This window comes from Dromaius novaehollandiae, chromosome 1 (genome assembly GCF_036370855.1).
Source record: "Dromaius novaehollandiae isolate bDroNov1 chromosome 1, bDroNov1.hap1, whole genome shotgun sequence".
In the NCBI taxonomy this organism is placed as follows: Eukaryota; Metazoa; Chordata; class Aves; order Casuariiformes; family Dromaiidae; genus Dromaius; species Dromaius novaehollandiae.
Window position 1 is genome coordinate 57762869 of NC_088098.1, and position 15889 is coordinate 57778757.

A 15889-nucleotide genomic window follows, 5' to 3' on the forward strand; every position below is an offset into this window, starting at 1 on the left:
GATACACTGAGCAAGTTTTTTTGAAATGTTTACACCCTAGACACATGGGAGCTCCAGGAAATCAACAGCATTGGAGTCTTTTGGGAAAAGCGCAAGCACCACCACCAAGCTACTATCCCTAATTATTCTTGAAACCAATGGCTCAGGATGAAGGGAAAAAACGAATACAAACAGGCCTCTGACACATGCAGCTTTCTAATGGGCTTTGCTACCATTAATGGCGATTTTCTAGTCCTTTCGGTCTATTCAGTTACCTTTGATACTGCACACAGGTAGCTCCCCAGCATCAGGTTGCACAGTGGCCTGGGGCACTGGGGAGCCGGTGTCTCGCTGCTGGTAAAGTTGGGTGGTTCACAATTTGTCTTGATACTTTAGGCAGCTGGGCCACAGAGTCCCATTTGCTGGAGCTGGATATATCTTGCCTGGAAAGTGTGCCAGACCTTGTGGCTGGCATCTTCCCAAACTAAAGCAAATTTCACTCTGACACATGTCTAGATATTGCTGCCTTGTGAGGACCTGCAAGAAGGCACTCAGCCACAGCTGCGTCGGGCCAAGTCTCCATTGCCCTGAACCTGGTGTAACCACCTTTATGTCAGTGGAAAATGAGTGAAAAGCAGATGCAGAATGCTACTGCTCTGATTTAGTGGAATAAGACACCTGCATTCCTTCACAGATTCAAAGAACTTAATAAAGCCTATACAAAAAATGGAAAAAATAAGCCTCAAAGTCAAGCACTTAAGCATTCAAGCACTTTTGAGGGACTACCTTATCTCTGTCATCTAACAAGCAGAAATAAGAATTAATCACTCTTTTCTAAATGCTGAAGCCAGACTGGAAACAAAAATCAACCTAAGACACACAAGCATTTTTGAACCTCTTACCCTAAGCCTAAATATAAATTTTCACTAACAGACGGTACTACACCACTAACATAAATGACAAGTTAGAGCAGATACAGTAAAGGTCTATAATCTTGTAGCTATGTTTAAACAAAAGAGAGGTCGACAAACTATTTACCACAATCCATGCTTAGATTTCATGAAATTAGAGCATAAGAAACAAGTCAAGCATGGCCTTCACAACCAGGAAAGAATGGCTGTGCCTAGGTATCCCCATTTTTAAAAACAACTGAAGATGGAAGGAAATGGAATGCTTTGTTTAATGGATATATTTGATAAGAGAACATTAATGCATTTTTCAATAATAAAAGAGAAAAATTATGTTCCAGCTAGCCATTTCTTTTCATTTTTATTACACAGACAGTGCTTGATTACAGTTTAGGGAAATGAACTGAAAGAACAGATGCACTATTTTTTGATAGGTAGTCAGAAGGGTATTTTACAGAGTCTGGAAAGAGTTGGAAGGCAGATGATTCAAAGGATAATTGAAGAATGATATTTCAACAGGTTACATTTGTGCCCTCAGGCATTAAACACAGGAGACCGCTTTTAATCCTCAGCACAGGAGTACACATTGCTCCAAAGCAAATGAACACAGTGAATAATTTTGTTTGAGAGACATCAGTGACCATGCATTAGCAACTGGGAAATTTTCTGCAAAAAAGAAATACAGAGTCATGGTAACATTTTATCAGAAGTTATTTAGTATAAGCCAGATGCTATTCAAGTGTAATATTCATCACTGCACCTTATGTTATATTATCATAATTACAGTAATTTCCAAACAGTACAAAAATATCTCGAGGTAATACGTAGCTGCCCCAAGTACAGGAATCTGGCTGTCTAGTGCAGGGATCACCATACGGAGGCACAACACAGTCTATGGCAATGCTGATCACAGCTGGGCCATGACTTTGGGTGTGAGGATATTGGTGAGAGCTGTCAGGAAGGTGCAGTGCCTCCTCCTCCATCACACGACAGGTCTATCTAGTGCGTGAAAGCAGCACGGGCATCTCCATCCCCCTCTGAGAGGTCCGGAGCACACGCGACTCAACTGCACACGTGGCGCAAGTTAGGACTTCCTTGCAGTAAGCAACATTAGTGGCATGTTGGATTTTAGTATTTAGCACTGTATACTACTTTGTTCAAGCTACATATTTAGCACCAGCTTGGGACCAGATTTCAAAAAGTTGGAAGACACCTTTCTAAGGGTTTCAGCACTCAGTAATCTGTGTTCTGCATTGTATGACAGCAGTGTAGTGTCTGTAAAACCTCTTGGATCACAACATGTGACATTTTCAGATCCTATTTAACAACAGAGCACACTAACCCTTTCACATAAAAACCACATACATTAATTAGCAAATTTACGTGGAGTATACATTACATCCACATCAATGACACATTAGTGTATCATGATTAATGCAATGCACTTCATGCCAATTGAATTAGTAATGATTAGCTACTTAATTCTGAAATAAAACAATTAGTTTACCCATTGAGAATTACTTTTTTTTTTTTTTTAAGCTCAAAGCCAAGCAGCAAAGAGTACAGAAAGCCAACCATATTCAGCCACACAAAGGTGCCCATGAAATCAAAATTCAAGCTTTACTAACATATATTTTGCATGCATAATAAAGCATTCAGCATGCCAATTGAGCATGACATCACTTGTCATTTCATGAGTGGTACAAAATCTCTTGGCAGGACTGAGCACATTCCAAATTCATAGATTTCAGTGGCAGCTGGGGTATACCTACATGCATGTTCATGTGTGTGCGTGAGCAGGGAGTTTGCCCTTGGCCTATAAATGCCGCAACACACATGTTGGCTCTCCTTGATGTTATTTAGACTAGTAATTCAGACTCAATATATAACACTGTCTTCACACCAGCCACCAATATATATCAGAAAGTTAAAAGGGTATGTCTTGATTTAGTTTCATCATAGTTAGGACCAAATACTTGGCTTTTCTTCAAATAAGCAAGGAGTTTAAGAGATGCATCTAACAGCAGCCATGTAGTTTTGGTAGATGCACACTTCTAGTAGATTTAACTTGGAACCAGTATTTATACTTGTCATTTTCTATAATGAAAACACTATACAGACAATAATTATGTCACCAGTATATCTCTGAAAAATAGGTAAACAGACATCACTCATTTTAGAAATATTAAATCAGAGACATGAAGGGGAAATGATCTGATGACAAAAATATCAATGGGAGAATCAGTTTTAAGTCGTAAGATCTCCTTGTGTTCACTATCCAAAATAGCTCTGACAATAGCAATCACTGAAATCAGCTGCAGCACAGACAGTTGCAAGAACTGCACCTTGCTAAGCTACTACTGCTTCTCCTCTGACGTTACGATGATTACTGGGTTACGCCAGCATGGCGATTCAGCAAAACCATTGATGTTCCCACACTTCAACACACAGATTACACAACGCATGACTGAATATGGCTGAATAGCCACTAGTTCTTCAGGACCACTTGCTCACCATGGTGCTTATAACGCAGTAAGAGCTTCTAACAATATGAATGGAGTATTTCCTTAAGTCTGGTCAACTATGGGACTGACCCAAAGCCAAAGTAAGCAATGGGAGTCTTTCTGTTGACTTCAGCAGCCTTTGGACCAGACTCCTCTTATGCCTGATAAAAGGGGCTGCTTCAACATCTGCAGGAGCTGGCAAAAAGATCACCACTGACTTTCAAAAGACATTGGACCATTTCATTACCTACACCTTGCTCCATCAAGCAGAACAGTATTTAGATTTCGTATTCCATGCAGACTTCCAGCTTTGCAGTGAAATGCACTCTCATACTTGAACGTATGGGGAATCTGACGCTTGTGTGTATGACAGTGAGGAACACAAGGGAACACCTTATTCCAAGATACTGTTGTGTGTCTATGAGCTGTTACTTGGGAGGAAAGTCAAAAGCTGTTTCTCATAGTTAATTTTGCAGAATAATGTAACACTAGTTGCAACTGTAATAAATTTGTAACTTTAATTTCTGAATTAGTGGTTTACTTACAGTGCCTGCAGCTGCAAGCTGAGGTCTCCCTGTGGTTTTATTTTTGCTTGGCCTCTGCAATTACCCTCCATTCCTGTGTTTCTCCAAAGCAAAATCCATGGGAAAAAATAATGGGAATGGGAATATTGGGAAGTCCCACACTGGTGCTTTCTAAAGATTTGCAAGATGGCTAAGCCCGGTCACATCCAGACCACACCTTCCCTATCCCCTACTCTTTCCTCCTTCCCTCTGGCCTCTCTGATTTTCAGCATGCTTTTTAACACAGCAAAAGGAATCAAAACAGCAGGCATTTTCTGGAGATCAGCAAGTGACCAAAGTTAGGTGGCCTTCTATAGTTCTGTGCCAAATCCACTGAAATACTTTGCACAGCCTGGCTGTGCTAATATCTCCATACCCAGGGAGCTGTGCAAAGCCTATCCATACAAAGCAAGCATCCAGAGTTAATATTTAATGCACTTTTAACCTATAGCTCCCAAAGAGCTGCATACTCAAGACAGTAACAAGTTTGACAGGAGGGGGAATAAAGTTTATTGGCGTTATCTTCTCATGCAATTAACTGACTGAATATAGGGTTTTTTACCATGTTGGGACTTGCATAGCACCGACTTGTTAGTGAGGGACAGATCTTGAACCTGCATGATGGCCTTTAATAACAGATGGCACTACTTTGCCAATATTTGGTTAGAGAGATTCAGTGTCTTAATAGAGGATACCTTCTTTCTTACTTCTTTGGCCACCGATTTAATTACACTGATAATGTGACTGAGAAGCAGAAATCAATTATTCATTGAACCTGCCTAAGAAGTCATTCTTTTATCCTGTGTATTTTGTTTCAAGATCATTTACACTTGGGTAAAAAGGCAGTTTTCTTCCTTTAGCATCAATATTTTATACAGTAACTCACTTAACAGCCCAAGTGAAAACTGAAGTGGGTCTGTCAAAGATGACCTGGACAAGATGATACTCTGAGCAAGGGATGAAGGTGATGCTTATAAAACACCACCAATCCACCTGCTGCATATCAGCAGCTGCGCAATTCTGCAATCATAAGAAGGATGCACGGAGGGATGTATTACAGTCCTTTTGAAAACAAAGCCCTTTCTTACATTTACATCTCAGCCTCCCATGACTTTTTTGGAGGTTGTTGAAGGTGAGGTCACAGGTCTTGCACTGCTTGTTTTCTGCCTCCCCCCATTTTTACATAACCACATGGCCTGGCCTGCTTTTACTTTCTTGACACAGAATAATTTTTCTACATTCCCAGTAAAGCTATACTGCTTTTTATAAATATGAAAGAAGACACAAAACTCTCTTTAGCAGTATACACAGACAAAAATCTTTTCTCTTGCCTGGTTTGTTTCTGCACTAGTTGACTAAAAATAAACAAAGAAATAAGAACATACTTTTCAGGGGGACAAGTCTCTCCTCCCTATCCGCATTGCCATCGCCTGTCTCCCCCTCCTTTCCCACTGGCTGGCTGCACTACCTGACAAAGCCATGTCCACAAACCTGAGCAGCACCTCATGTAAAAACAGTAAGGTAAAAAGGCAGGCATGGGAGAAGGAGTAGAGCTGGCGACACTAGACTGAGAGGGAGACTTCAGGATTGGAGAAGTGGGGAGGAGGAAAGGCATGAAGAAGAGGAGAGAAGCAAGCTTTGGCAAGGAGACAACCTAACCCCCATATACACAGCTGTGAACTCAGCAACAGTTTACTAGCCGAAGCAGATAAACACAGTTGCAGAGAGAGGTGGAACCAGCCCTGTCCCTACACTTGCGCGCTTGGCTCATTTCTGGGTTAGTGTTAGAGCACTTGGCATATGGCATAACTGAGACCTACAAGGCTCTTTGGGAGCTGGAGATGACTCCGCGCAGTGCCTCATGATACACCAACATACAGTTAATAATGCAAAGCCTTCTACAGTTTAAAATTTACCTTTGAATATCCACCACCACATATTTGTGCATGCACATTGCATTAGCTTTAGCACTACCCCCAAAGCCCCTGAGGTGCTGCCACAAGCCAAGCCCTACCTGAGCTAGAAATGGTGCAGAAACAGGCAAAAGCCTCTCTGCAGACTCACACACGTGCTTCAGGGAGAGAGTACGGTAGAGCACCCAGATTTTTCAGATGGAAACTCAGATCAGCACCAAACCACCCACAAACAGGAGTTTACATCTGAAAGAGTGAGAGAAGCCTACAGATACAGGATTTATGCACTCAATGACAGTGTGCCCTTGCCTGAAAAATGTGATGAGGTAGGCTTTTGTTTCTAGGTTGCAAATAGGTGGCATTTAAATGCAAGAAGGTCCAGACAAAGGCTTTTGTAGCTCCAGAGCTATGGAAAAAAAGAAAGGAAAAGGCTGTGCTGTGCCTACATAAACTGCTCAAAATAGTAAATTCTTGGCTATTATTTTATAGAGTGATGTCACTGGCACAACAATCTCCTAAAGTAAGAAAGCAGCAATTGTGGAAATACCTAACACTGCATCTCACCTTCACCACAGGGACATTCATTCAATTTACATTAAGTAAGACATTCCACTTTGGAGAAGTTCCAAAGGTTTTAGCTTCTCTTTACCAGTTCAATGAAACATTTCTTTTTCTCCTTCAGCTGAGCTTATTATGAATATTTAACATATCAAAATGAACTGAAAGCTACCATTGTGAATCTGCTCTCCAGCTTTCCATCCATCTACTGACATCAAGGCTTAGTTCCCAAAATATGACATTAACTATACTGCTATGTAAGTACAGCCTCGTCAATTAATGTTTCATGAGTAAAACGTATGCATGGCAAAAGCCAAGCATGACTGGAATAGATGAAACTGTCTTCTCCCAGTTAGAGATGTCTTTGTTACTTCTTGATGTCAATTCCCCATGCCAGCTTGTACATTCGTCTTCTGTCCTCTAATTGAATTAATATCTACTTCCTCTCACTAGTCCCCAGATGCTTGTCCGAAATGATCTAAAAGACACAGCCCACATTTACAGGGAGGAGGGAAAAGATCTATGTTAGGGAACCAGTTTGATAGCTACAGAGGCTTGCTAATTTGCTGTGTGGCCAGGCAATCTCAGTGCAATTATGACTGCAATAATAATGCAATTTTTTTTACTGCATCTTAGAAGCTTGGATGTAATGTTTCGCTTTAAGTTCTGTGTTGGAACCACACTCAGACTACTGTTCAGATGGGATTTAAGATCGAAAAGAAAGGAACACCCCTTCCTGGATTTTCCAGGCACCAGAAATACACATAAATTTCAGTGCACTGTAAGTTTGCCAACTCTTCGGTTTGGCTGTAGTCATCTCACTACTAGAAAAAAAAACTGAGCATCCTTTCAGCATTAGCTTTATACTCTTCAGCATTTTCGAGTGCCACTGAATGCGTGGAATGGTAAAAAACAGAAGAAACAATTGCAGTGATTAGGGCTCCCTTCTTTTCCCCTGGATGAGATGCAAGACCCAGATCAGATCTTTTAGTTGCAAGTTCTGCTGCTTTAGAGCCTATGAGGTTTGCCCTGTCCCACATGAGGTTTGCCCTGTCCCACTTCAACACAATTAGGATATTCTCAGCATGAAGAGAATACAATTTAGTTTTAATTCTGCCCTCCTCATTTTTCCACTGGGTTTCATATCGTCCCACCAACGTACAAATCATTCAAACATGGTAAGATCCTATCCATGCCAGGATATAAAATTGTGTTACAAGTATGCTGACCTACAAAGATCTACTAGAATGGCCCCACTATGATTGCTATGGTATTATTTTTCTAGAGGAGAAAAAAAAGAGTCATACACAATATAAACACTACTCTGGCTGTGTTCAAATGTCATATAGTTACTACCCTGTAAAAATCTATTTTTTTCCTTTCTTTCCAGATCTCTTCTATATCAGTAAGATGCAAGGTCTCAAAAAACCCTGGAGAATAAAAGCAGTTTAAGTGTGGCTGGCCCAGGTGGCAATTACCTAAATAACTGATTTTTCAATCTGATGATTAAACAGGCAAACAATTAAGTCAAACAACTAGCAATTACAGCGTTTTCCAGTACCTGGGCATGTGTTCTCCTCTGCTTACAGGGGTTTGGCTCCCCAACTCTCCTTTCTAGGAGAAAACCCTGAGCACCAGCAGTGACAGCCCAGGTCACTCAGGTTCATACTCCTGCTTCAGTGAACTATTACTGTTGTCATAGGGGTCTGAGGATATCAGACAAACAAGATTTATAGGGCGAGGTACTATTTTTCCTTGTTTACTTTATTAGACCAACAGACAAGCACACGAGCTCTTCATAGCATCACAGCTCTTACTCTATTACAGCATCAAATCATCATGACAAGAGACCTAATAAAGAGCCTGTTAGCCTGAAAGATTGCTCATTTTTTCTGTTTAGCTACAAAAAGTGAGACAGCGGCAACAGGAAAGCATGAAAGCACTCACAGCACTATGTCTCTTGTGTATATGATTTGAGCATCCCACTGAGAAGTGCAAGATGCAAAGTCAAATCATCTCAAGTCCACCATTACTTCCTCCAGCAGCTCTAAGACTAACCCCAGGTTAACCCATGTGTTTCCCAGGTAATACTGCTGGAAGAATTCAGCCCAAATTCATAGCTAGTTTCAGTCATCCCCATATTTTCCAAATGACCTTTTCCTGCTCAGTTCTATCTGTAACCACATACTGTAACCTGGTGGAGAGGAAGCGTGCTTAATGGAAGCACTAAGGCATGCAGTACAGATTAGATTGTAGCACCCAGCTCTACCCATGTTACAGTTCCTCACCGGCACAAACTTCAGGAAAGAGAAGACTTATGTCGAAAGTATCATTAAATAATCTTTGCTTGGCTTACCTCTTCACACATTTGTGCAAAAACTCTAGCCTGCCTCCCAGCAGTACCATGAATTTCCTTAGTATGCTACTGCCAAAATGCAAAGTGGCTTCTGTAGCCACATCTTCCAAAGGACAATACTTTAATTTTGTTTTGTCTACAATATTTACAGAGCAGCAATTCTGAATCTGTGTGCACATAAATGGACAAATAGATTATTGCACTTCTACTGGAAAAAGCTTTGGTCATGTGCAGCTGGTTACATTACTGAGGTAATTTATACTGCACAGAACCAAAAAGTGCATCAATAAATATTAAAGGTCAGTTCACAGGACATGAGATGCTGCATCAGATACTTTAAAAATTTGACTTGGGGAATCTAATCTCTTGAAAATAATTGCAAATTTTACCACTCCTCCTGCGCTTCTATAATACTAAAGTTAAGTTAGTAAATGGGAATTACAAGTAACAGTACCTAGTTTTTACATGTCTGTCTTCTCTCATTTTCATAATTGCATCTATTAGGATACATTACAGCTCATTAGGGAGAGACAGTTTGTAGCCAAGCTCTCAGGATTTAGAGAAACTGTCTTTCTCTGTTGCAAGCCACCTGTGATTCTGCTGCATAGACTTAAGAAACCTCTTTGATAACAAAAACTGCAGAAAAAATAATGGCAGACGTTTAAACAAACACAGTTGTGACCCTTCACACAATGGAGAAAGCTGCCAAAAAATACTGCACCAGAAATAACCAAGAGGGTACAGTGTGAATAATACAAGGTGCAGGCTAAGAGCCCTGGGACACAGCTGTTTAGCTGGTGAGGCTGGAGCGCTTGTGGAAGTGCAGGCAGAACGGGATGCACTCTGCCTCTGGGCAAGCAGGTGGCAGAAATCTGTGCTCATTACACCGATCTGCAAACACAGATAATGTCCCTCCACCCTTTGCCTCCTGATCCTCCAAACTGCCCGGTCCTCTGCATTTTGAGGTATGATTATCCACGGCTTCTGCACCGCTGGTCAAGTTAGTGTGTAACTTTCAAGTGGAGGGAAGAAAAGGAAACAAACTCAGAGAATTAGGCAGGTGCCTTGTTCAAACATTATTCTAATCAAGCAACCATGTTGGTTCAGTCACCAGAGGCCTCAGTCTGCTTATTTTAATCATCTTTGCAAGAGCCTTGCTGAGACTCACTGGGCTCTGAGTCAGAGCGCTGGAGCCCAGAGGTATTTTCTCCATCCAGATGCCCAAATGCTTGTTTAACAGGGAATCTAACATCACATACAGGTATCCAGTTTTGATAATTGTCTCATTCTCCTCCCCTTCCAACACATACAATCCTTTTGGTTTTAGCCACGTCTCTTGTCTTGTTAAGTCTTTCTTCTCATATCTTTACGCCTCTGGAAAGCCTTTATGTTTAAACTTGTACGCTCTCAAAACAATAAAATATGACTCAAGGACTGGGAGAAATTAAAAACAAATATCTCTCCTCCTTTGTTTCTATCGGGGAAATCAGAGCTATTTTGAGAGACGTTTGTATTTTTTTCATTTCATGCAGATGAGTCTTTTATTAAACACGGGTGCTTAAAAATTCATCCCAATACACTGTGGTAACTGGTATGAGCTTGTCCTGGAGATAATTCTAGCCTTCAGAGCTAGTAGCTACTGTACATACCCATCTGATTAATTCCTCTTGACTTACAAAGGCATCCATCATGTCACAACACAGGATCTATGAAGCACACTGTACCTGCTACCCTCCCCTCCCCAAGTCATCTCCTTAGCATCTAAAACAGGCTCTTATCATTTGTAATCGGTAATTAATAATAAAGCATTCTCAGCAGTGTAATTCGTCTGCTAAGGTTAATGTAATATTTCATCCTGGGCCAGCCGCTGTTTCACTACCTGCAAGCACGATGCTAAGTAACATCTTTGCATAAGAAGTCATCCACAGAGTAAATCAATTACCTCCTCTTTCATCAGCTGCAAGATCATCATTTGCTGCTGCAAGAGAGAATAATTAGATATAATGCCATTGTTTACCAAGAGGATTATGTACCCAAAGTTTGGCACTGTATATTGACTTTTTTTCCCACATCTCCATTCTGTATCTTCTCCATTAATGAGTTTTTAATTTATGATCAATCAAATACCGTGATTATGAGCTGCACTTACCAGGCTGTTGTTATATTGATAAGTCTGCCTATAAAGATCAGCAACAATCACACAATGCACATCTTCAGCACTGGTAAAACTTTTGGGCCATTTCTTATGCTCAAGAAGGACACCTACACATTCATGACTATTTGTCTCAACTGCAAAGTACCAATTAATTCTAACATAGTGTTCTTTAGATGAGCTGCACTATTTCTTCTACTGCAAAGTTCACATCCGGATATCTACATAGAGGTGCCTGAGAGAAAATAAGGCAACCAGAATGTATACACGTGAAAAGAGGAGAAGCGTTAACATACAGCATTGACGTACCATCCCCCTGTCTTACCGAAATCAGTAAGTAACTAGGGAGAACCAGGCTTCTGTTTTTTAAAAGATCACTATAGTAATTGTTTGGCATCTCACACATTTCTTGCATAAGCTAGCTGATAAAGACCCAGCTCTGGCTCAGAAAGCCCATGAGCCAAACACTGCTGGGTGCTGGCAGAGTATCATGAGATGCTTATCCATCTTGTAGTCTGTCCTGGCCATCTGCTGCCAGAGACAAAGCACCAGGCGAACCAGACCTTTCGTCTTACTCAATACACCTGCTCTTTGGTTCTTATATTTCTAAAAATGAGCAGCTCTAGCACACAGAAATGAACTACATGGTATCAGTGCCTCAGGATCACAAAGAGCAGAAATACAAATTTCTAGCATTTCAACCTTTGATTCAATGTGCCATAAACAATGTGTACTCAGAGCTCAAACCACAAAGCTCACCACAAAGCTCCATCCAGGAACTAGTACAGTTGTCCACTAAGTCATCCTAGTGAGTGCAAATCAACTGAAGATAGAAAATCACCAACTCAGACGGAAGTTAAGCGATGCGGCCCAAGCTAGGCTGATACTTGCTGATCCTATCCAGACAGCCTGAGGCACAGTTAATCATGCAGCACCTCCAAAAAAGGAGCACTTGCGGCCTGAGGTGAACGACTATGTATAAACACTGCCTGCAAGGCAACACTTTCTTCTGCTCACTTGGCAGAATGGGGGCAGGAGGGAAGGGGAAGTGAAAGTAATAAAAGAAATGGCTAATTTTAGAATGACTGCTCTAAAACAGTCCAGTACAATTTCCTAACACAAAAGCAATGCAAGGCCCACAGCACTGACTCACCAGGTTTAGGAAATCACTGGACATCCTGGCTCCAACTACACCAAAAAGCAACTTCCTAGAAAGGCAGCTCCTCAACAAAAAGGAACATGTTTGAAAAGGAAAGCAACAAATGAGAGACAGTTGGACCTCTAGCGAAACAGTCGTGTTAACTCACAGATTCAAGTTAGGCAACGTCAAACTAGAAATTGAAACAAACTCCTCCACGGGACAGGGATCCTAGTGGATACAGGACGGTCATCTCTGCTGCGTTTCTCTCAATAAGCCAGCAATACCCAGACAGTCAGATTAGACAGTGATGCAGCCTGTATTCTTTGATAATTAAATGTAAATTTTGACAGCTAGAAGATAAATTCTAACTTGAAAAATGCAATTATTTTCCTTTCATTTTACACTCTGTCTATTTTGGCTTGCAGTTTCTTGGATTCTGGTAGTGCTTTCACTGCACTGAACAGAACAATGCCAACCACTAACGTGTACAAGCCTCAGATATGATGCTGGTCAATTTTCAACTCTTGGTGACTTTAAGCTCAATGGGCTGATCCACAATTATTTGTTATTTTTGGAGCAGCGGAGCTGTACTCAGTCATGCAAATTACAAGACAGCTGCATGTGCGTCTTCTAAGAATACGTCTTGCAAATATTTGTTTACCCATGTTTTTAAATTCCTGGGGTTTGGAATACAAAAAAACAAGATACGCTGCAAATGTACGTCACAGCCCTACAGAGCTCTTAATCTGTTTTCAGTTACATCTAGATTCTCCCTTTTGCTACTTGCTGTGTATTAAATCTTCTTTGTCTTTCCATTACGACTATGGGGCAGAAGGAAAATAGTTCTGCTTAATGAAGATCTAAATAGGCTTTTGAACAAATCTATTAAAGAAATGGACCATTTCAGCCCTCAAAATGTGCGACAGATACTTCTGCACCCTATTAGTAAACCTATAACTGAAAATGAAAGAAAAAAAGAACAAGATAATAGGGACTCAGAGACCTGCTGCACAGTCTGCCACTTACTCAGGGATCACAGCTTGGAAATTCACTTATTCAGTGTAAATCCAGTTCAGCTATATTGACTTTTCTTTCCCTCATGGTATATTAGTGCTCATGAAAAATCTTGCAGTGAAAGCCCTAGAGAAGAAATCCTTTGTCCACACACAAACACACTTCCTACAGCCTGCTCTTTTATAACAGGCAAAAGAGTTGTTCCTAATTCTACAGTAATCACAAGGCCAGGCACTCAACTAAGACATAAATAATGAAGGCTTTGTCACAGACACTCCTCTGGCTCTAATTCAGTGCTGTCTACACCCATTTATCTTCTCCTTCTCTATCAAACATATGAACAATTACAGTCAGTCCACAGAAAATTTGACTGCAATTCTAACATTCAGCTCCTACAAGCCACCAGACCACCCTTTTAGTCACCTCCAATTCACTGCTAGATTTGAATTTACTCAGGCCAAACTTAACTTTTCTTTTAACAATCATTTACCAAGCCAAAAGATGGCATTTCCAAACAATTCAAACAACTCCATAGAAGGATACAAAACAGGGCAGGATCAGAGAGGCTGTTATATGTCAACACAGTAAATACGCTTAACCAAATCCTCAGCTGGTGTAAATCAACCTCCTTCCCTACGGTTTTATGAGGGCAGTGCAACCTGATGCTGAACATATAATACAGAAACTTCATTCAGATTAAACCACAGCATTTAAAATCTTAAAGACATTACTGACCCTATATCTGGCACCTATTTCAACTGATGGACAAATTCTCATCTCCCCTGATAGGGAACAGTCAGGAACTGACCTGGGAATAGAGAACATTTCTAGGGACACTGCATGCTAGGATATAAGGTCCCGTATTAACACTTCAGAACAAGGAGCCACATGAAGCCCTCTCCCTTGCCCATGTCTCTGTAGGGTCCTGGGACCATTCCAAGAGGAGGAGGTAGCAGGAGTTACAGTAGCTCACTGCTGTCTAAGCAGGGAAACCTGAAGTGCATGAAACGCACAGCATGTTCTTCACTCTACAGCAGGGAGTGGTGAGCCAAAGTTGGGTTCTCCTGTTACTAGATCATGTGAAAAACATGCACATTTACACATTAAATATTTAGTTTCCTCCCCTTAAAGAATTACAACTGCACTTAGCCTGTAGTAATCCAAAGCCATAGCTTCAGGGCATCTTTAAGTGGTGTAAGTCTTGTGTTTGAATTATACAGATTCCCTTGAACTACAAGGAGAACTGCAAATGCCTGCGCAGTCGGCTCAGCCATTCCTCTGAAGCAGCAAAACCGAGTACCAAACTGTTCCTGTGACTGCGCACACATCCATGGGAGTCTAGGAGAAAAACAGGAGTTCACAACACCAGGAGTCCTACAGGTTCTGATGGTCAAGTGTTGAAGATCCAATTGGTGTTTTTATTATTTATATTAGTAAGAGCTAGACTTGTCCTATTTCCCTTGGCCAAAAATGTCTTCTCACACAGTTATTATATTGACTTCTGAGCAGACTGTTACAAATGGCTGATCATATCTGCTTCAGCAAGGAAGTACAGAGAAAGATTAGGAATCTGATATTTCCCCTCACTCTACCTACTTGTAAATTCTTGAGGGCAAGGACCCTGCTGCCAAAATACAGGCCAGCCTCTTAATCTGCCATCTTAAGAAAGCTGAGAGAAACGTTTCTGTAGGCAAAAATGTAAGCAGAAAAATAACCCATACGTTTGAAGACCGTTGAAGAAACTTTGTAGGGGTAATCTCCAGTCTGTTGCCTTAAATCTCAGCCTCTATCCACTGCCTTTCTTGTTACGGTTTTCCCAAAATACACATGCGCTTGCCTGCTTTATGTACCAGCAGTTCAGAGTCTGCTAGTCCCCATTGTACTGAATGCTGGAGGCAAAGCCCCATCCAAAAGGTGTCCAAATATAAGCCTAAAACAAACAAAATTCAAAGCTCGGTAAGAAGGGATGTCAGTGAACTGATAGAAGCACTTTATGTGTGAGAAACGTCATCTGATTAGTTCAACATTAGCTGTAAGAAATGCTGTGCTTACTCAAACATTGACTTTTCTGGCTCCCTCCTAAGAGGGCCCGGAAAGGTATTCTGATGCTTTACTTGGTCAGGCACGTAGAGAGGAAGGAAAGGCAGTAAAGGGAGCTGCCAGCTATGTCTCCTGCTTCAGAAAGCTCAGAAAATCTTTGAGTTCACCAAGCCTACAATGGCTCAGGGATTTAGAGGCCTTCGATGTATGGAGATGCTCTTTTCTAATGGGATGGCCTTTGACGACTGTAATACTAAAGGAGAAGGAGATTTTGATTGACATGCTGCAGACCTCAGAGAAATAATTAAATGCCCAACCTCTTTTCCCTCATCAACTCTTCTCTGAGCATCTGTGAAGCTTCTTTAAATGTTTAAATTTAACCTTTGAATGCTAGTATTTTTCCTGTGCAGCACTTGATTGTCCCTCTTAAGGGCTTTTTCATGTACTTTCCGCATAAGCAATGCCAACTCCTCTAACAGTCAATAAAGGCCAATATGCTAGTATGATAAACTCATGTTCCCAGGCATGTACAGAATTCAAGTTCAATTAGAAAGTCAGCCTGTCTTCATGAAAACAACAATATTGAGTAAATGGAGCTTTACGACACTATGTAACAGACATCACGTATCTTTGGGTAGTTGTCAGTTCTTCATAAATACACTTAAAATCACTTAGACTTCATTTTGCACACTATATAGTGATTCTCTTCATAATCAAATAGTATTTAAAACATTTACTGCCTTGTTAAATCTAACAAGTCA

At 40.9% G+C, this 15889-nt stretch overlaps 1 protein-coding gene across 2 annotated transcripts in view; it reads right to left on the minus strand.

Annotated features, from left to right (window-relative positions):
- The window catches only part of CHST11 (carbohydrate sulfotransferase 11), a 183321-nt gene that overhangs the window by 87456 nt on the left and 79976 nt on the right, over positions 1-15889 (minus strand). The gene's annotated exons all lie outside the window — the stretch shown is intronic.